The sequence below is a fragment of the Drosophila biarmipes genome, unplaced genomic scaffold, assembly GCF_025231255.1.
Source record: "Drosophila biarmipes strain raj3 unplaced genomic scaffold, RU_DBia_V1.1 ptg000016l, whole genome shotgun sequence".
NCBI lineage: Eukaryota > Metazoa > Arthropoda > Insecta > Diptera > Drosophilidae > Drosophila > Drosophila biarmipes.
In genome coordinates this window covers 310,001-330,554 of record NW_026114534.1, presented here as the reverse complement: position 1 = coordinate 330,554, position 20,554 = coordinate 310,001, and the positions used below count along the sequence as shown (strand labels likewise).

General features: G+C 45.1%; 1 non-coding gene across 1 annotated transcript; it reads left to right on the top strand.

Moving 5' to 3' along the window:
- Nucleotides 1-586: 586 nt before the first annotated feature.
- Nucleotides 587-765, top strand: LOC127011999 (5.8S ribosomal RNA). Its single transcript, XR_007765425.1, has one exon. It is a non-coding gene; the product is annotated as a 5.8S ribosomal RNA (ribosomal RNA).
- Nucleotides 766-20,554: the final 19,789 nt, after the last annotated feature.

The window sequence follows — 20,554 nt, the reverse complement described above, 5'->3', positions numbered from 1 at the left end:
AAAATGTATATGATCTAATATAGATCAAATGAAATTTCGAACAAGCAAATCGAAATAATGCAAATATTAAAATTATATATTGTATTTAATACATATGAGAGAAATAATAAGCAGCCAAAACAAACAAATAAAAATTCGAACAAGCAAATCGAATTATTAAAATAATAATATTAAATTATTATTGTATATAAACACAATTAAAATACTGTGTGTATATGGACCATAATATACACGCGTTGCGATATGTATTGTTCATCTCAGTTATGCGCATACATTGGATAATGCAACAACCTAAAATGTACAATGTTGTACCTGGTTTTATACAGGTTAATGTTTTATATAAATTTCAATTTATATCGCTAAAAAAGTATTAATATATATATATATATATTTGTTTACAATAAATGCAATTTAAAAAGAAATACTTTGATATATATTGGTTATATAAAACTAAGACATTTCGCAGCATTCGTTTTAGGTATAAAAATAAATTTATTGAAGGAATTGATATATGCCAGTAAAATGGTGTATTTTTAATTTCTTTCAATAAAAACATATTTGACAAAATTAAGAAACCAATTTATAAAACTCTAAGCGGTGGATCACTCGGCTCATGGGTCGATGAAGAACGCAGCAAACTGTGCGTCATCGTGTGAACTGCAGGACACATGAACATCGACATTTTGAACGCATATCGCAGTCCATGCTGTTATGTACTTTAATTAATTTTATAGTGCTGCTTGGACTACATATGGTTGAGGGTTGTAAGACTATGCTAATTAAGTTGCTTATACAAATTTTATAATGAAATTTTATAAGCATATGGTATATTATTGGATAATAATAATTTAATTATTTTATTCATAATATTAAAAAATATATGAAAAACATTATCTCACATTAGTAAATAATTTGAATGTGAAAAACGAAGAGAAATATTTTCTTTTTCAATCAAATGATACTGAGAAATGTCTAGCATAAAAATTTATCTAGAATTGTCTCTTATTAATGATTAGAAAATAGAAAACCGTTGACAATATTATTATTCTTCGTTGATTCGTTAAATCAAACAAATGCCATTTATATACAGATATTATTAATATAACGAATTTAATAAAATGTTTTATCATTATATATAAAGAATTAATTGCATATAAAAGTTATACACAACCTCAACTCATATGGGACTACCCCCTGAATTTAAGCATATTAATTAGGGGAGGAAAAGAAACTAACAAGGATTTTCTTAGTAGCGGCGAGCGAAAAGAAATCAGTTCAGCACTAAGTCACTTTGTCTATATGGCAAATGTGAGATGCAGTGTATGGAGCGTCAATATTCTAGTATGAGAAATTAACGATTTAAGTCCTTCTTAAATGAGGCCATTTACCCATAGAGGGTGCCAGGCCCGTATAACGTTAATGATTACTAGATGATGTTTCCAAAGAGTCGTGTTGCTTGATAGTGCAGCACTAAGTGGGTGGTAAACTCCATCTAAAACTAAATATAACCATGAGACCGATAGTAAACAAGTACCGTGAGGGAAAGTTGAAAAGAACTCTGAATAGAGAGTTAAACAGTACGTGAAACTGCTTAGAGGTTAAGCCCGATGAACCTGAATATCCGTTATGGAAAATTCATCATTAGAATTGTAATATTTAAACAATATTATGATAATAGTGTGCATTTTTTCCATATAAGGACATTGTAATCTATTAGCATACCAAATTTATCATAAAATATAACTTATAGTTTATTCAAATTAATTTGCTTGCATTTTAACACAGAATAAATGTTATTAATTTGATAAAGTGCTGATAGATTTATATGAATACAGTGCGTTAATTTTTCGGAATTATATAATGGCATAATTATCATTGATTTTTGTGTTTATTATATGCACTTGTAGGATTAACAATGCGAAAGATTCAGGATACCTTCGGGACCCGTCTTGAAACACGGACCAAGGAGTCTAACATATGTGCAAGTTATTGGGATATAAACCTAATAGCGTAATTAACTTGACTAATAATGGGATTAGTTTTTTAACTATTTATAGCTAATTAACACAATCCCGGGGCGTTCTATATAGTTATGTATAATGATATTTATATTATTTATGCCTCTAACTGGAACGTACCTTGAGCATATATGCTGTGACCCGAAAGATGGTGAACTATACTTGATCAGGTTGAAGTCAGGGGAAACCCTGATGGAAGACCGAAACAGTTCTGACGTGCAAATCGATTGTCAGAATTGAGTATAGGGGCGAAAGACCAATCGAACCATCTAGTAGCTGGTTCCTTCCGAAGTTTCCCTCAGGATAGCTGGTGCATTTTAATATTATATAAAATAATCTTATCTGGTAAAGCGAATGATTAGAGGCCTTAGGGTCGAAACGATCTTAACCTATTCTCAAACTTTAAATGGGTAAGAACCTTAACTTTCTTGATATGAAGTTCAAGGTTATGATATAATGTGCCCAGTGGGCCACTTTTGGTAAGCAGAACTGGCGCTGTGGGATGAACCAAACGTAATGTTACGGTGCCCAAATTAACAACTCATGCAGATACCATGAAAGGCGTTGGTTGCTTAAAACAGCAGGACGGTGATCATGGAAGTCGAAATCCGCTAAGGAGTGTGTAACAACTCACCTGCCGAAGCAACTAGCCCTTAAAATGGATGGCGCTTAAGTTGTATACCTATACATTACCGCTAAAGTAGATGATTTATATTACTTGTAATATAAATTTTGAAACTTTAGTGAGTAGGAAGGTACAATGGTATGCGTAGAAGTGTTTGGCGTAAGCCTGCATGGAGCTGCCATTGGTACAGATCTTGGTGGTAGTAGCAAATAATCGAATGAGACCTTGGAGGACTGAAGTGGAGAAGGGTTTCGTGTGAACAGTGGTTGATCACGAGTTAGTCGGTCCTAAGTTCAAGGCGAAAGCCGAAAATTTTCAAGTAAAATACAAATGCCAAACAAATATATATATTATATAAAATCTAGCTAAATTAATATACTTGAATAATTTTGAACGAAAGGGAATACGGTTCCAATTCCGTAACCTGTTGAGTATCCGTTTGTTATTAAATATGGGCCTCGTGCTCATCCTGGCAACAGGAACGACCATAAAGAAGCCGTCGAGAGATATCGGAAGAGTTTTCTTTTCTGTTTTATAGCCGTACTACCATGGAAGTCTTTCGCAGAGAGATATGGTAGATGGGCTAGAAGAGCATGACATATACTGTTGTGTCGATATTTTCTCCTCGGACCTTGAAAATTTATGGTGGGGACACGCAAACTTCTCAACAGGCCGTACCAATATCCGCAGCTGGTCTCCAAGGTGAAGAGTCTCTAGTCGATAGAATAATGTAGGTAAGGGAAGTCGGCAAATTAGATCCGTAACTTCGGGATAAGGATTGGCTCTGAAGATTGAGATAGTCGGGCTTGATTGGGAAACAATAACATGGTTTATGTGCTCGTTCTGGGTAAATAGAGTTTCTAGCATTTATGTTAGTTACTTGTTCCCCGGATAGTTTAGTTACGTAGCCAATTGTGGAACTTTCTTGCTAAAATTTTTAAGAATACTAATTGGGTTAAACCAATTAGTTCTTATTAATTATAACGATTATCAATTAACAATCAATTCAGAACTGGCACGGACTTGGGGAATCCGACTGTCTAATTAAAACAAAGCATTGTGATGGCCCTAGCGGGTGTTGACACAATGTGATTTCTGCCCAGTGCTCTGAATGTCAAAGTGAAGAAATTCAAGTAAGCGCGGGTCAACGGCGGGAGTAACTATGACTCTCTTAAGGTAGCCAAATGCCTCGTCATCTAATTAGTGACGCGCATGAATGGATTAACGACGGACGTGTGTTTTCTCGTGGTCCCAATCAAACGGTCATTTCAAAGTTATTTCTGGGTGTACAGAGCTCGAAATTGGACTAAAATTCGCAGTTTAGTGCAAGGAAGACGCCTGTGTAAAAACAATTTTGAAAAGTGAGCGGTAAGAGTGGAAATCGCCGTTTTCCTTTTTGGAAAATTTCCACACGTGCGCGTGGGTGAGTGCAGCCGCGAGAACTTTCGTGAGAGCAAAAGCGGCGAGAGCGAGCTTTCTCTCTCGCAGTCAGCTGTTCTAGCGGGTGTGTGTACCGGCTAAACTTGCGTATCGGGTAAGTGTACTTGCTCGAGTAAGTTTGGTGGTAGGAGGAAAATGGCTCCATCTCCGATGGAGACGGCAGGTGGATGCTCGGGCAGTGAGTCTGCGAGCAGTCGTAGCGGCAGTGTTAGCCGTGATAGGCAGGGTCGGTCGAAGGGAAAGCGTGGCAGAGGTGCAGCTGCGAGGGATGCCTCACAGGCCAAGTATGTGGCCATCGACGGAGGCAGTGGTGGACCGAAGCAACTTGTGGAGAAGACGCTGTCATCGCTGGAGATGCCGCCGCCGCCGGCTCCCGTTGCTGCCATCGTCCCCGCTGCTGGCACTGTCCCCGCTGCCTCCTCTGCCGATGCCTGCGTCGGCGTCGCAGCTGGCGCCGCTGCTGGCGCCGCTGCCACCGGAGAAGGAGAATGCGTAGAGGAGCTCGAGGCAATGGAGATCGTGAGAGGTGGCCTCGGCCGAATTTCCGCGGAGATCGCGAAAATTAGGTCGGAGATCGTGCTGGACGTCACCACCTGCCTGGGACGAAGCTCAACGAGGGAGTTACTCAGAGTCGCCGCAAAGTACGAGGCCCTGATCTCGGCGCTCACGGTGCGCAATGCGATTTTGGAGGACCGGTGGAAGCAAATGAAGAGGACGCCGCTGCCAACGCCGCCACCGCCGCCACCGCCGACTATCCAACATGGAGCCGCCCATATGCCCTCGGTGTATGCCACTGCGTACCCCAGCCTGCCGGTGTCCTCTGTCATGCCCCCTGCCGTGCCGGTCCCGATGCCGAGGAAGCCGCGCGAGACCTGGTCGGCTGTGGTTCACAGCTCAGACCCGAATATTTCGGGGCAGCAGCTGGCTGAAAAGGTGCGGAAGGAGATTGCTCCTTCACTAGGAGTCCGTCTACACGAAGTCAGAGGACTGGCGCGTGGCGGTGCCATTATCCGCACCCCGTCGTCCGGGGAAATAAGGAAGGTTGTGGCAAATAGGAAGTTTGCAGAAGCTGGCTTGGAGGTGAAGCAAAGCCCAGCCCAGACTCCAAAAGTTCTGGTCAGCAATGTTGATACTGCGACGCCACCGGCTGATTTTATGAGCGAGTTGTTTAAAAACAACTTCGCAGACCGAATGGACCTGGAGGCCTTCAAAAAGCAGGTGCGGCTAGAGAAATCGTGGTCGCAGGCGGATGGCGCCACTGTAAATGTGACGCTGGAAGTCAGCACCACGGCCCTCGACGTGCTTGACGGCGGCAAGGCGTACATTGGCTGGTTTGCGTACAACTGCCGGGCGTTGGTGCGCACTTACGCATGCCACAGGTGCGTGGGTTTCGACCACAAGGTGAAGGACTGCCGGTATAAGGAGAATGTCTGCCGACAGTGCGGACAAACTGGCCACAGTGCACGCGAGTGCCAGAAGCCGGTGGACTGCCGGAACTGCCGGTTTAAGGGCTACCCGTCGGGACACCACATGCTGTCCCCGGGATGTCCCGTATATGCGGCAGTGCTTGCGAGGGTGAACTCTAGACATTAATGTTTAGGTTCATCCAAGCAAACTGTGGTCGAGGACGAGCGGCGACCATCGAGCTCGGAGTCCGGTTGCTTGAAAGCAAGAGTCTGTTCGCACTGGTTCAGGAGCCTTACGCAGGTGACGAGAGGATAGACGTGTTGCCGGATGGAGTGCGAAGCTTCGTCGATCGGCGAGGGAAGGCAGCCATCTTTGTCAGCCACCAGGATGTCATCTGCATGCCAGTGGAGCCGCTCACCAACAACTACGGCGTGTGTGTGTGCATTAAAGGAAGTTTTGGCTCAATCTTCCTTTGCGCCGCATACTGCCAGTTCGATAGCAGACCAAATGGTAGACCGAACCCGCAACCGGATGAATACAGCTACAACCTCCAGTCGTACCTAAGGTACTTGGATTCTGTCCTGCTGCTGGCCAGCAGTACTCCAGCAATCTTCGGACTTGACGCGAACGCAGCGTCCCCCATGTGGTTTAGTAAACTCCCTCCTCGACCGGAGGGACTAACTAACTACTCCCGGGGTGAGCTGCTGTCCGAGTGGATGCTGACGAAGGGAGCGGTGGTCTTGAACCAACCTAGTCAAAGCTACACGTTCGATAACATAAGATCGCACAGCGATATCGACGTGACATTCGCCAACTCAGCAGGACATATGCTAGCCACATATGAGTGGAGAGTGGACGAGTGGGAATTGAGTGACCACAACGTAATTTCCGTTGTGGCCAGCACCTCGACCGCGAATGCCGTTGGGAGATTATCTCCGGTACCGTCCTGGAACTTCTCCAATGCACGTTGGCGTCTGTTCGAACAGGAATTGGTGAATAGGGCAGCCGAGATTCCGGAAGACTTCCAAGGATTGCCGCTGGACCAACAAGTGTCTAGACTCCGCAGGATGGTGCACGATGTGTGCGACCTTGCGTTGGGAAGGAGAACGCCCGGACAGCCGAGAACGAGGGTAAGTTGGTGGACCGCTGACCTTTGCGCAAAGCGCCGCCAAGTCAGGAGACTCAGGCGCCGTCTTCAGGATGCCAGACGCCATCAGCATGATGACGTGGCCGAGCTGACTGTAGTGGAGCTGAGGCTTGCCACAGCCGACTACAGGAAGCTTATCGTGAGGACCAAGGAGAACAGCTGGAGACGCATCGTGGGAGAAAACTCGCACGATCCCTGGGGGCGCGTCTACAAGATGTGCCGAGGTCGCAAGAGACGGACGGAGATTGGGTGCCTCCGCGTGAATGGCGAGCTGGTCACCAATTGGAGTGACTGTGCGCGAGTGCTCCTCCGCAACTTTTTCCCAGCTGCGGAGTCTGACGCACCGATTGCCCCCGTGGAGGAAATCCCACCGCCCTTGAATGTCTCGGAAGTTGATGCTTGTGTCGCCAGGATGAAGAGCAAGCGCTCGCCTGGCATGGACGGTATCAACGGGACGATTTGCAAGGCTGTGTGGCGTGCCATACCTCAGCATCTGACGGCGCTGTATTCAAACTGCGTCCGGTCGGGGTACTTCCCCGCAGAGTGGAAATGCCCACGTGTAGTGGCACTGCTCAAGGGTCCCGACAAGGACAAGTGCGAACCGTCGTCATATCGCGGAATTTGCCTGCTGCCGGTTTTTGGCAAGGTGCTCGAGGCCATTATGGTGGATCGTGTGAGGGAAGTTCTTCCGGAAGGCTGTAGATGGCAATTCGGATTTCGCCAAGGACGTTGTGTGGAGGACGCTTGGATGCACGTTAAGAGCAGTGTTCATGCCAGCCCGGCGAAATACGTGCTCGGAATTTTCGTGGACTTCAAGGGAGCCTTCGACAACGTGGAATGGAGTGCTGCATTGCGCCGATTAGCCGAACTGGGATGCCGAGAGATGGGCTTGTGGCAGAGCTTTTTCTCAGGCAGAAGCGCAGTGATCCGAAGCAGTTACGAGGCAGTTAATGTTCCCGTAACTAGAGGCTGTCCGCAGGGATCAATCAGCGGCCCATTTATATGGGACTTGCTGATGGACGTTCTGCTCCGACGCCTTGAGTCGTACTGCGCCTTGAGCGCGTACGCGGATGACCTGCTGCTTCTCGTCGAGGGAGAATCCCGAAGCGTGCTAGAGACAAAAGGAGCGCAGCTAATGTCCATCGTAGAAGCGTGGGGGATGGAAGTCGGCGTTGCCGTCTCCACCAGCAAGACGGTGATAATGCTGCTTAAGGAGAACGCCCGCCCACCTTTGGCACGTAATCCTTCGGGTGTGCTTAGTCGGCCCCCAGCGGTCAAGCTTGCTGGAGCAAGCTTGCCGTATGTAAGCAGCTGCCGGTATCTTGGCATCACGGTCGAAGAAGGCTTGAAATTCTCCAAGCACTTCACCTCGCTCAAGCAGCGAATGACCGGAGTCGTTGGAGCATTGGCGCGTGTGCTTCGAGCAGACTGGGGATTCAGTCCTCGAGCCAAGCGGACCATCTATGCCGGACTCATGGTACCCTGTGTGCTATTTGGTGCCCCGATATGGTATGTCGATACGACGCAGGAAGTAGTGGCCAGGAAGCGACTTCTTTCTTGCCAGAGGCTCATCCTGCTTGGTAGCCTCCCGGTTTGCCGAACAGTGTCTACTGTGGCACTGCAGGTTCTTGCTGGCGCTCCCCCGCTTGATTTGGTCGCCAAGCAAGTGGCAGCCAAATACAAGCTTAAGCGTGGATACCCGTTGGAGGAGTACGATCTGTGTTATGGCGAGGACCCCACAAGTCTTAGCCGAGGGCAGATGAAGGTGCGTACTGAGCAGTGCATACTGCACGCGTGGCAAGACAGATGGGATAGCGTAGAGTCATCCGGCCGGGTGACCTACAAGTTCATCCCGGATGTCGAATTTGCCTATCGCGATCCTAACTTTGGATTCACGATGCGTACCGGATTCTTGCTTACAGGACATGGATCGCTAAACGCATTTCTGTTTGGTGTCAGAGCGTCGGGCACTGCCGCATGCTCATGTGGCGACCCATATGAGGACTGGCAACATGTTCTATGCGACTGCCCGAACTATGAAGATTTGCGAGACCTCGATGGACTTGGTGTGCAGCAAGTTGGCGAAAGATGGATTGGATTCGATGGCATACTAGCGGATCAGGAGAAGACCAGAAGGCTTACAGCGTTTGCCGAGGAGGCGTTCAACCGGAGGAGGGACTCTTAGTCCTCATCCCTGCCGTGTGGTAGCAGCGAAGAATACTGCCACAGTCTGTCATTGCTTGTCGTAGGAGGCGACTAATATGACATGGTTGCCCCATCCAAGCTTGTCGGAGCTGAAGGGGTGAGGCCCACCGAGCCTGTAATTTTCGGTACCACGGGTTGAGCAGTTATCCAAGGCTGCTCATTGAGGTCGGCCCCCTTGTGGGAGTTTCGTGGTGGCTGTGGTTGACACCTATATCGCGGGTAGAGTCCCCGGGCTCGACGTGGATGTTGCGTTTATACAACTCGGGTGCTGCGACCCAAAGAACAGTAGAGATTTTAGATAGATCTCGCCCCAACGCAAGGGGAAGTGCTTGCCCGACAAGCAAGTACTTAAATTGCTACTGGGGTGGTTGCTATGTACATAGCTATAGCTTCTAGTCCGGGGCGTTGGTCTGGCGCTTAACCTAGACCCGCTGCACTATATGCTCCAAAGTGGGCATATGTGAGTGCCGTGGTTGTAATCCCTTTAGTGTGGAACACGCCACGTTAAATAAGTTCGGAGGGATCCGATTCCCACTGTCCCTATCTACCGAGTCGGTGTTAGATTGCTCGTGCGAACAGACGTGTTTTCCGTACGCTCCGCGAGTGTAGCCAATATTGACTGATAGAGACCAGATACGAAGCTAGAAACAGCACGAAAATTCGTGTTTTGTGCCTGCGAACCCAGTGCGCGTGTTTTCCCTGTGTAAAAGTGGTGAAACCGGGTGAAATTGGGTTTTTCCCATTGGAAATTTTCCATTGCGCCACGTGTGTCACGAGAGAGGCGCTCTCTTGAGAGAGGCGTTAGGCTTATTTAGGCACATTTTGCCTAAAACAGCTGTGCGGTTTGTGTCATCGCTAAACTTTTATCAGCTGATCAGCTGATAGAGCTTTCCGACCAGCTGATAATAAAGGGGTAAGTCCTTGGTGGAAAAGCTTTTGGGTTGGAACTGCCGATAACCGGCGGATGGCGCCACCCAAAATGGATGTTGGAGATTCTGGCAGTGAGAGTGCTAGTAGTAGGGGAAGCAGTGGGGGCAGAGGACGACCCAGAGGTAAGCGCAATAAAGCGCCGCTGAGGGACGCCTCTAGGTGCAAGTTGATGGCACTGGATGCAACTGCCGCTGACACTGCGACAGCCCCTGCCGCTGCCGCTGCCGCTGCCGCTGCCCCTGCTGCTGCCGCTGCCGCTGCCCCTGTCGCTGCCCTTGCCGCAGCCCCTGCCGCTCCCGCAGCCCCCGCCGCTGCTGCATCCTCTGCTGAACACGAGAAGACCTTCGTTGCACCAGCCAGTCCTCTAAAATCCTTCTCGGATAGGGAGTGGAGAGGTAATGGTGCCGTCGCTGCCGAGATGGGGGACATCCGATCGGAGATCGGTAGGATGTTCATGGTCTCCTATGCCAACCCGGCCACAAATGTGAAGGTGCAGTCCGTAGCCAACCGCTACGAGGAGGTTGTTGCAGCCCTCCTTATACGGATTGGAGTGCTTGAGGACCGCCTTAAGAAGCAGGCACCGGTTGCCTCGGCCGTCTCATACGCAGCCGCCGCTGCTAGAGGCGCGCACCTTATCGCCTCACCTGCTGCCCCTGTCGCCCCCTATGCCCCTGTAGCCGCACCGCGGAAAATCCGGGAGACCTGGTCGGCAGTCGTTGCATGTGATGATCCGGCCTTATCAGGGAGGCAAATTGCGGACAAGGTCCGCAAAGAGGTAGCGCCTGCTTTGGGCGTCAGAGTGCATGAGGTGCGAGAGTTAAAGCGGGGCGGCGCGATTATTCGCACGCCATCGCAGGCGGAGATGTCGAAAATCGTTGCCTCCGCAAAATTCGCTGAGGTGGGCCTTAAGGTGTCCAAAAACACTGCCGCAAAACCCAGGGTGACGGTACAGGATGTGGACACCACTGTGACGCCGGATGAGTTCATGATGGAGTTAAAAGAGAAAAACTTCGAGGAGATGTCGCTGAAGGAGTTCCAGAAGGCGGTAGTCCTGGCGACCAAGCCCTGGTCAGCAGCTAACAGCGCCACTATAAACGTGACGCTGGAAGTAGATGATCAGGCGTTGGCCGTTCTCGAAAGCGGGAGGGTGTATATCAAGTGGTTCTCTTACCGCTGCCGCTCTCAAGTGCGCACCTATGCGTGCCACCGATGCCTTGGTTTTGACCACAAAGTCAGCGAGTGTCGGTACGCTAGAGAAAATCAGGTCTGCCGCCAGTGCGGACAGAACGACCACGTCGCGGCGAAGTGCAAAAATGCGGTGGACTGCCGTAACTGCCGCCATAAAGGGCTACCCTCGGGGCACTATATGCTCTCGGGTGGATGCCCGATATATAGCGCTGTGCTAGCCAGGGTGCAAGCTAGACATTAACATGTTCAGCTTCATCCAAGCGAATTGTGGTCGAGGCCGTTGCGCTGTCATCGAGCTTGCAAAGCGGATGAGAGATGCTGGCCACCTGTTCGCACTCATTCAGGAGCCCTATGTGGACGCAGGCAAGCGTCTCACTGGACTCCCTGGAGGCATGAGAATCTTCGCTGACAAAAGGAAGAAAGCTGCCATCATCGTGGACGACCCGTCTGCCATCTGCATGCCCATCGAGACATTGACGACGGATTATGGAGTGTGCGTGAGTGTCACAGGAAAATACGGCACCATTTTTCTGTCCTCCGTATACTGCCAGTACTCAGCTGCCCTGCAGCCCTACACTGACTACCTGGATACGGTTCTGCTGCTAGCCAGCAGGACACCGACAATCCTCGGACTTGATGCGAATGCGGTTTCCCCGATGTGGTTCAGCAAAACTCCAGCTAACTCTGGAGACCGTCTGAATCGCGAACGGGGACAGCACATGGACGAGTGGATCATCGCAAGCGGTGTCTGTGTGCTTAATACGGCCAGCCAGGTGTTCACGTTCGATAATCACCGCTCCAGAAGTGATATCGACGTGACCTTCACCAACGAAGCAGCGCGTGTGTGGGCAACATACGAATGGAGAGTTGACTTCTGGGAGCTGAGTGACCACAACATCATCACTGTTGAGGTTACTCCAGATCCAAGCAGTACCGTTGAGAGCCTAGCTCCGGTACCGCAATGGAGGCTCTCCAATGCAAGTTGGCGAAGATTCAGAGTAGAACTAAGGGATGTAGCTGAATGTCTCGAGGAACTGGAGGAATCGCCGTTGGATGATCATGTGTCAGCCCTTCGCTCCATCGTACACGAAGTGTGCGACAGGGTAATAGGGCGCAGGATACCTGCAGCAAGGGGAAACGTAATATGGTGGAATCCTGAACTGAGTACCAAGCGCCAAGAGGTCAGGAGACTGAGGCGCAGGCTGCAGGCAGCTCGTCGGAGTGGCACCGGCGATGTTGAGCGACTTGCCGCTGGATTAAGGCTTGCCTCAGGCCAGTATAAGAAGCTTATCCTGATGACAAAGGAACAAAACTGGCGGGACTTCGTGGGACGGCACAAGGATGATCCATGGGGGCACGCCTACCGAATATGCCGAGGCCGGAAAAAGACAACCGATCTTGGATGTCTTAGGTCGAACGGCGCGCTACTTACGACATGGCACGACTGCGCAGATATACTCCTCCGCAACTTCTTCCCTGTTGCGGAATCCACAGTGCGTGAGGGTATAACTCCTGCTGCTCCACCGACCCTCGAAGCCTTCGAGGTGGCAACCAGCGTCGCGAAGCTGAGAAGCCGGCGATCGCCGGGAATGGACGGCATCACGGGTGGGATCGTCAAGGAGGTATGGCGTGCTATCCCTCAGCACCTGACGAAGTTGTACTCTCGATGCCTCTCGGAAGGATATTTTCCTGCCGAGTGGAAACACCCGAGAGTGATACCGCTGGTAAAGGGGCCAGATAAGGACAGGAGCGATCCTGCCTCTTATCGTGGCATATGCCTTTTGCCAGTGTTCGGAAAGGTGCTGGAAGGGATCATGGTGAATCGACTGAAGGATGTGCTACCGGATGGCTGCAGATGGCAATTTGGATTTCGGCCTGGACGCTGCGTTGAGGATGCGTGGATGCACGCTAAAAACACCGTTTCCACCAGCCGCGAGAGGAGGGTGCTGGGAATCTTTGTTGATTTCAAGGGTGCCTTCGACAATGTTGAGTGGAACGCGGTGCTGGATCGGCTTATCGACGTCGGCTGTCGAGAGATAGACTTGTGGAAAAGTTATTTCTCCGGTCGAAGTGCCAGTATCATCAGCAGTTACGAAGCGGCCACAGTGTCGGTTACACGGGGCTGCCCGCAAGGGTCCGTCAGTGGTCCATTTATTTGGAACCTACTGATGGATGTGCTGCTTCAGCGCCTGGAGCCACATTGTGCTCTGAGCGCGTTTGCAGATGACTTGCTACTTTTCGTCGATGGGAATTCCCGTGCCGATCTGGAGCGAAAGGGCGAGCAGTTGATGGACATCGTGGGAGCCTGGGGAGCTGAGGTTGGAGTGAGTGTGTCAACCAGCAAGACGGCAATCATGTTGCTGAAAGGGAATCTTTCAGACACTAGGAGACCGACCGTACGGTTTGCTGGAGCAAGCCTGCCATACGTCACCAAATGCCGGTACCTTGGCATCTTAGTCGGCGAGCGGATGAGCTTTCTCCCGCATATCTCTGCTCTCAGAGATCGGCTGGCTGGAGTTGCCGGAGGGCTAGCACGGGTGCTCCGAGTCGATTGGGGGCTCAGCTCCCGTGCTAAGAGGACGATATACAGCGGACTCATGGTCCCCTGTGCACTCTTCGGTGCCTCGGTCTGGTACAAGGCGGCGAGCAAGGGCAAGTCCTTAAGACTCCTCACCTCGTGCCAGAGGACCATCCTATTAGGATGCCTACCGGTATGCCGCACAGTGTCCACGGTGGCACTGCAGGTGCTTGCTGGTGCTCCTCCAATGGATTTAGATGCTCACAGGATGGCAGTGAAGTTTAAGCTCAGAAAGCACGTTCCCCTGGACGAGAGCGACTGGCTCTATGGACAGGACTTGTCTGTGTTGGACTGGAAATCCAAGATGGCTCTGCTAGACGAATGTCTGCTAAATGAGTGGCAACTCAGATGGGACCAAGCGGCTCACGGTTTTGTGACTCGCCAGTTTTTCCCAGAGGCAGCGTTCGTCTACAAGAGGAAGGACTTTGTCTTCACCTTAAGAGCCGGATTCTTGCTGACAGGACACGGGTCGTTCAACGCTTTCCTCCATGGTAGAACCCTCAGCACCACAACCGCATGCTCATGTGGAGAGGAGAGTGAGGACTGGCTTCACGTACTATGTGAGTGCCGCCTCTATAGCGATTTGCGTGACTTGGATGCCCTTGGCATTGTTCGAGTCCAAGAACGATGGAACGTCGCAGGAGTAGTCGAGACCCCAGAACGGATGCGTCTCCTAGGAGCTTTTGCTGATGCTGCCTTCTCGAGGCGTAGGATGGAAGCGACGAGGGATGAACCGCAGGCGCCGGGACAATAGTCCCAAAACCCCCTTGCCGTGTGGCAACGGCGAAGAATACTGCCACAGCTTGTCATTGCTTGTCGTAGGAGGCGACTAATATGACATGGTTGCCCCATCCGAGCTTGTCGGAGCTGAAGGGGTGAGGCCCACCGAGCCTGAAATTTCGGTGCCACGGGTTGAGTGGTTCTCCAAGGCTACTCATTGAGGTCGGCCCCCTTGTGGGAGTTTCGTGGTGGCTGTGGTTGACACCTATATCGCGGGTAGAGTCCCCGGGCTCGACGTGGATGTTGCGTTAATACAACTCGGGTGCTGCGACCCAAAGAACAGTAGAGATTTTAGATAGATCTCGCCCCTATGCAAGGGGGAGTGCTTGCCCGACAAGCAAGTACTTAAATTGCTACTGGGGTGGTTGCTATGTACATAGCTATAGCTTCTAGTCCAGGGCGTTGGTTTGGCGCTTAACCCAGACCCTTGCATTATATACTCCCTTGTGGGTATATTAGAATGCCGTGGCTGTAATCCCTTCAGTGCGGAACACGTCACGTTAAATAAGTTCGGAGGGATCCGAGACACACCTGTCCCTATCTACTATCTAGCGAAACCACAGCCAAGGGAACGGGCTTGGAATAATTAGCGGGGAAAGAAGACCCTTTTGAGCTTGACTCTAATCTGGCAGTGTAAGGAGACATAAGAGGTGTAGAATAAGTGGGAGATATTAGACCTCGGTTTGGTATCGCCAATGAAATACCACTACTCTTATTGTTTCCTTACTTACTTGATTAAATGGAACGTGTATCATTTCCTAGCCATTATACGGATATATTTATTATATCTTATGGTATTGGGTTTTGATGCAAGCTTCTTGATCAAAGTATCACGAGTTTGTTATATAATCGCAAACAAATTCTTTAATAAAACGGTGCATTTATGTATTTTTGATTTGAAAATTTGGTATAACTCCAATTACTCAGGTATGATCCAATTCAAGGACATTGCCAGGTAGGGAGTTTGACTGGGGCGGTACATCTCTCAAATAATAACGGAGGTGTCCCAAGGCCAGCTCAGTGCGGACAGAAACCACACATAGAGCAAAAGGGCAAATGCTGACTTGATCTCGGTGTTCAGTACACACAGGGACAGCAAAAGCTCGGCCTATCGATCCTTTTGGTTTAAAGAGTTTTTAACAAGAGGTGTCAGAAAAGTTACCATAGGGATAACTGGCTTGTGGCGGCCAAGCGTTCATAGCGACGTCGCTTTTTGATCCTTCGATGTCGGCTCTTCCTATCATTGTGAAGCAAAATTCACCAAGCGTTGGATTGTTCACCCATGCAAGGGAACGTGAGCTGGGTTTAGACCGTCGTGAGACAGGTTAGTTTTACCCTACTAATGACAAAACGTTGTTGCGACAGCATTCCTGCGTAGTACGAGAGGAACCGCAGGTACGGACCAATGGCACAATACTTGTTCGAGCGAACAGTGGTATGACGCTACGTCCGTTGGATTATGCCTGAACGCCTCTAAGGTCGTATCCGTGCTGGACTGCAATGATAAATAAGGGGCAATTTGCATTGTATGGCTTCTAAACCATTTAAAGTTTATAATTTACTTTTTAAACGACAATGGATGTGATGCCAATGTAATTTGTAACATAGTAAATTGGGAGGATCTTTGATCACCTGATGCCGCGCTAGTTACATATAAAAGCATTATTTAATACAATGACAAAGCCTAGAATCAATTGTAAACGACTTTTGTAACAGGCAAGGTGTTGTAAGTGGTTGAGCAGCTGCCATACTGCGATCCACTGAAGCTTATCCTTTGCTTGATGATTCGATAATAAAATTGCATAATTTATTTGTTGTGTTGAACTTCTTATATAAAGTTCAACCAACAATCTATTTGTATGCATTGATTGTTTGCTTGGCTTTGTGGCGAATTTTTAATCCTTTATATATTACATTCCTAAGGTCTAGATTTTCAAGTAAGAGACCAATTTGATTAACATATCAATATAAGTACAACTCGACCATCTAATAATAACAATATGAATCGTCATCTTATTAGTGACGCGAAGATTGGCAAACATATAATATAAAAATATTCCTAAGGTCTAGATTTTCAAGTAAGAGACCAATTTGATTAACATATCAATATAAGTACAACTCGACCATCTAATAATAACAATATGAATCGTCATCTTATTAGTGACGCGAAGATTGGCAAACATATAATATAAAAATATTCCTAAGGTCTAGATTTTCAAGTAAGAGACCAATTTGATTAACATATCAATATAAGTACAACTCGACCATCTAATAATAACAATATGAATCGTCATCTTATTAGTGACGCGAAGATTGGCAAACATATAATATAAAAATATTCCTAAGGTCTAGATTTTCAAGTAAGAGACCAATTTGATTAACATATCAATATAAGTACAACTCGACCATCTAATAATAATATGAATCGTCATCTTATTAGTGACGCGAAGATTGGCAAACATATAATATAAAAATATTCCTAAGGTCTAGATTTTCAAGTAAGAGACCAATTTGATTAACATATCAATATAAGTACAACTCGACCATCTAATAATAACAATATGAATCGTCATCTTATTAGTGACGCGAAGATTGGCAAACATATAATATAAAAATATTCCTAAGGTCTAGATTTTCAAGTAAGAGACCAATTTGATTAACATATCAATATAAGTACAACTCGACCATCTAATAATAACAATATGAATCGTCATCTTATTAGTGACGCGAAGATTGGCAAACATATAATATAAAAATATTCCTAAGGTCTAGATTTTCAAGTAAGAGACCAATTTGATTAACATATCAATATAAGTACAACTCGACCATCTAATAATAACAATATGAATCGTCATCTTTTTAGTGACGCGAAGATTGGCAAACATATAATATAAAAATATTCCTAAGGTCTAGAATCTTAAGCAATAGACCAATTCAACTAAGAGTTGACATATAAAAATATGTTCCTTTTAATGTTAGCAAAATTTTATCGTCACATACTGTTAGTGACGCGAACGTTTTTTTCTCCATGTTTATATGAATGTTTATTCAAAGGTAGAAAGGCAGGATCGTTATTTTATAAGTGAAGCGATAAAAAAATATTATGCAATAGGACATCTATTTATAAATATTTTTAAGTCTTAGAAATTCAAGTAAAGAGATTCAAGAAATTCATTCAACTTAGAGCGCACATATAATTAAAACTATTCCTGAGGTTTAGAAACCAAATTAAATAAAGAGGACATATAAACGTATGTGGTATTTTGATGGTAGTAAAAATGTATCGCGATATTATTAGTGACGCGACCAATTTTTATACTTTTTGCTCCATGTGCAAATATATCTAGTGTTTAGATAGTCAATTAAAAATGACAATTTTAACTAAAAGACTTAAAAAAGTGTTTGTCAAACTTATAATTTTGTCAATACTATATAAAACGCCAATCATATCCTTATAAAAGTAAATACGGTATATGGTTATAAATACAAAACCATATATAAATAAAAAAATGAAATCGTATGTATATGGCTTATAGGTATAATACCTATAAGGCATAATAATGTATAATATTAGCAAATATACATATAAAAGTGCATAAATTGTATAGATATGGCATAAAGAAGGCATTTATGAGAATAGCTAGTAGAATTTGCCCATACACTACTAGCGAAATGAGATATTTATACCTAGTGAGGGCGGCACTAGTACTATAAATTGTGGCAAAATAAATCTTATGCAAATGCATAGGATTTTGTCAATACCGTACAAAAAACTAAGTAAAACGTATGGATATTGAAAAATAAATGGATTATATTCATAAAATACGAATATTTCTTGCATTCTCTTGTTATACGAGAGAATATCATACGGAGCGGGCAGCCCCTAGTATAGTAAGCAGTCGAATGGGAGACAGCGTGTCCAAAAACACCTATAGGGAGGTGGTCGTTGGCGGACCTCTCCTCGTATTGGTCAAACTTATGATTTTGTCAATACTATATAAAACGCCAATCATATCCATATAAAAGTGAATACAGTATATGGATATGAATAAAAAACCATACATAAATAAAAAAAAATATGTATAAAAAATTATACATATATTTATATTAAGCAATCGTATGGATGTGGCTTATAGGTATAATACCTATAAGGCATAATAATGTATAATATAGCAAATATACATATAAAAGTGCATGAATTGTATAGATATGGCATATAAGTGACATATTTATGAGAATAGCTAGTAGAATTTGCCCATACACTACTAGCGAAATGAGATATTTATACCTAGTGAGGGCGGCACTAGTACTATAAATTGTGGCAAAATAAATCTTATGCAAATGCATAGGATTTTGTCAATACCGTACAAAAAACTAAGTAAAACGTATGGATATTGAAAAATAAATGGATTATATTCATAAAATACGAATATTTCTTGCATTCTCTTGTTATATGAGAGAATATCATACGGAGCGGGTAGCCCCTAGTATAGTAAGCAGTCGAATGGGAGACAGCGTGTCCAAAAACACCTATAGGGAGGTGGTCGTTGGCGGACCTCTCCTCGTATTGGTCAAACTTATGATTTTGTCAATACTATATAAAACGCCAATCATATCCATATAAAAGTGAATACAGTATATGGATATGAATAAAAAACCATACATAAATAAAAAAAAATATGTATAAAAAATTATACATATATTTATATTAAGCAATCGTATGGATGTGGCTTATAGGTATAATACCTATAAGGCATAATAATGTATAATATAGCAAATATACATATAAAAGTGCATGAATTGTATAGATATGGCATATAAGTGACATATTTATGAGAATAGCTAGTAGAATTTGCCCATACACTACTAGCGAAATGAGATATTTATACCTAGTGAGGGCGGCACTAGTACTATAAATTGTGGCAAAATAAATCTTATGCAAATGCATAGGATTTTGTCAATACCGTACAAAAAACTAAGTAAAACGTATGGATATTGAAAAATAAATGGATTATATTCATAAAATACGAATATTTCTTGCATTCTCTTGTTATATGAGAGAATATCATACGGAGCGGGTAGCCCCTAGTATAGTAAGCAGTCGAATGGGAGACAGCGTGTCCAAAAACACCTATAGGGAGGTGGTCGTTGGCGGACCTCTCCTCGTATTGGTCAAACTTATGATTTTGTCAATACTATATAAAACGCCAATCATATCCATATAAAATTGAATACAGTATATGGATATGAATAAAAAACCATACATAAATAAAAAAAAAATATGTATAAAAAATTATACATATATTTATATTAAGCAATCGTATGGATGTGGCTTATAGGTATAATACCTATAAGGCATAATAATGTATAATATAGCAAATATACATATAAAAGTGCATGAATTGTATAGATATGGCATATAAGTGACATATTTATGAGAATAGCTAGTAGAATTTCCCCATACACTACTAGCGAAATGAGATATTTATACCTAGTGAGGGCGGCACTAGTACTATAAATTGTGGCAAAATAAATCTTATGCAAATGCATAGGATTTTGTCAATACCGTACAAAAAACTAAGTAAAACGTATGGATATTGAAAAATAAATGGATTATATTCATAAAATACGAATATTTCTTGCATTCTCTTGTTATATGAGAGAATATCATACGGAGCGGGTAGCCCCTAGTATAGTAAGCAGTCGAATGGGAGACAGCGTGTCCAAAAACACCTATAGGGAGGTGGTCGTTGGCGGACCTCTCCTCGTATTGGTCAAACTTATGATTTTGTCAATACTATATAAAACGCCAATCATATCCATATAAAAGTGAATACAGTATATGGATATGAATAAAAAACCATACATAAATAAAAAAAAAATATGTATAAAAAATTATACATATATTTATATTAAGCAATCGTATGGATGTGGCTTATAGGTATAATACCTATAAGGCATAATAATGTATAATATAGCAAATATACATATAAAAGTGCATGAATTGTATAGATATGGCATATAAGTGACATATTTATGAGAATAGCTAGTAGAATTTGCCCATACACTACTAGCGAAATGAGATATTTATACCTAGTGAGGGCGGCACTAGTACTATAAATTGTGGCAAAATAAATCTTATGCAAATGCATAGGATTTTGTCAATACCATACATAAACCGTATGGATATTGAGAAGTTAATAGATTACATCTATAATATGAGAAGTATTTTAGTA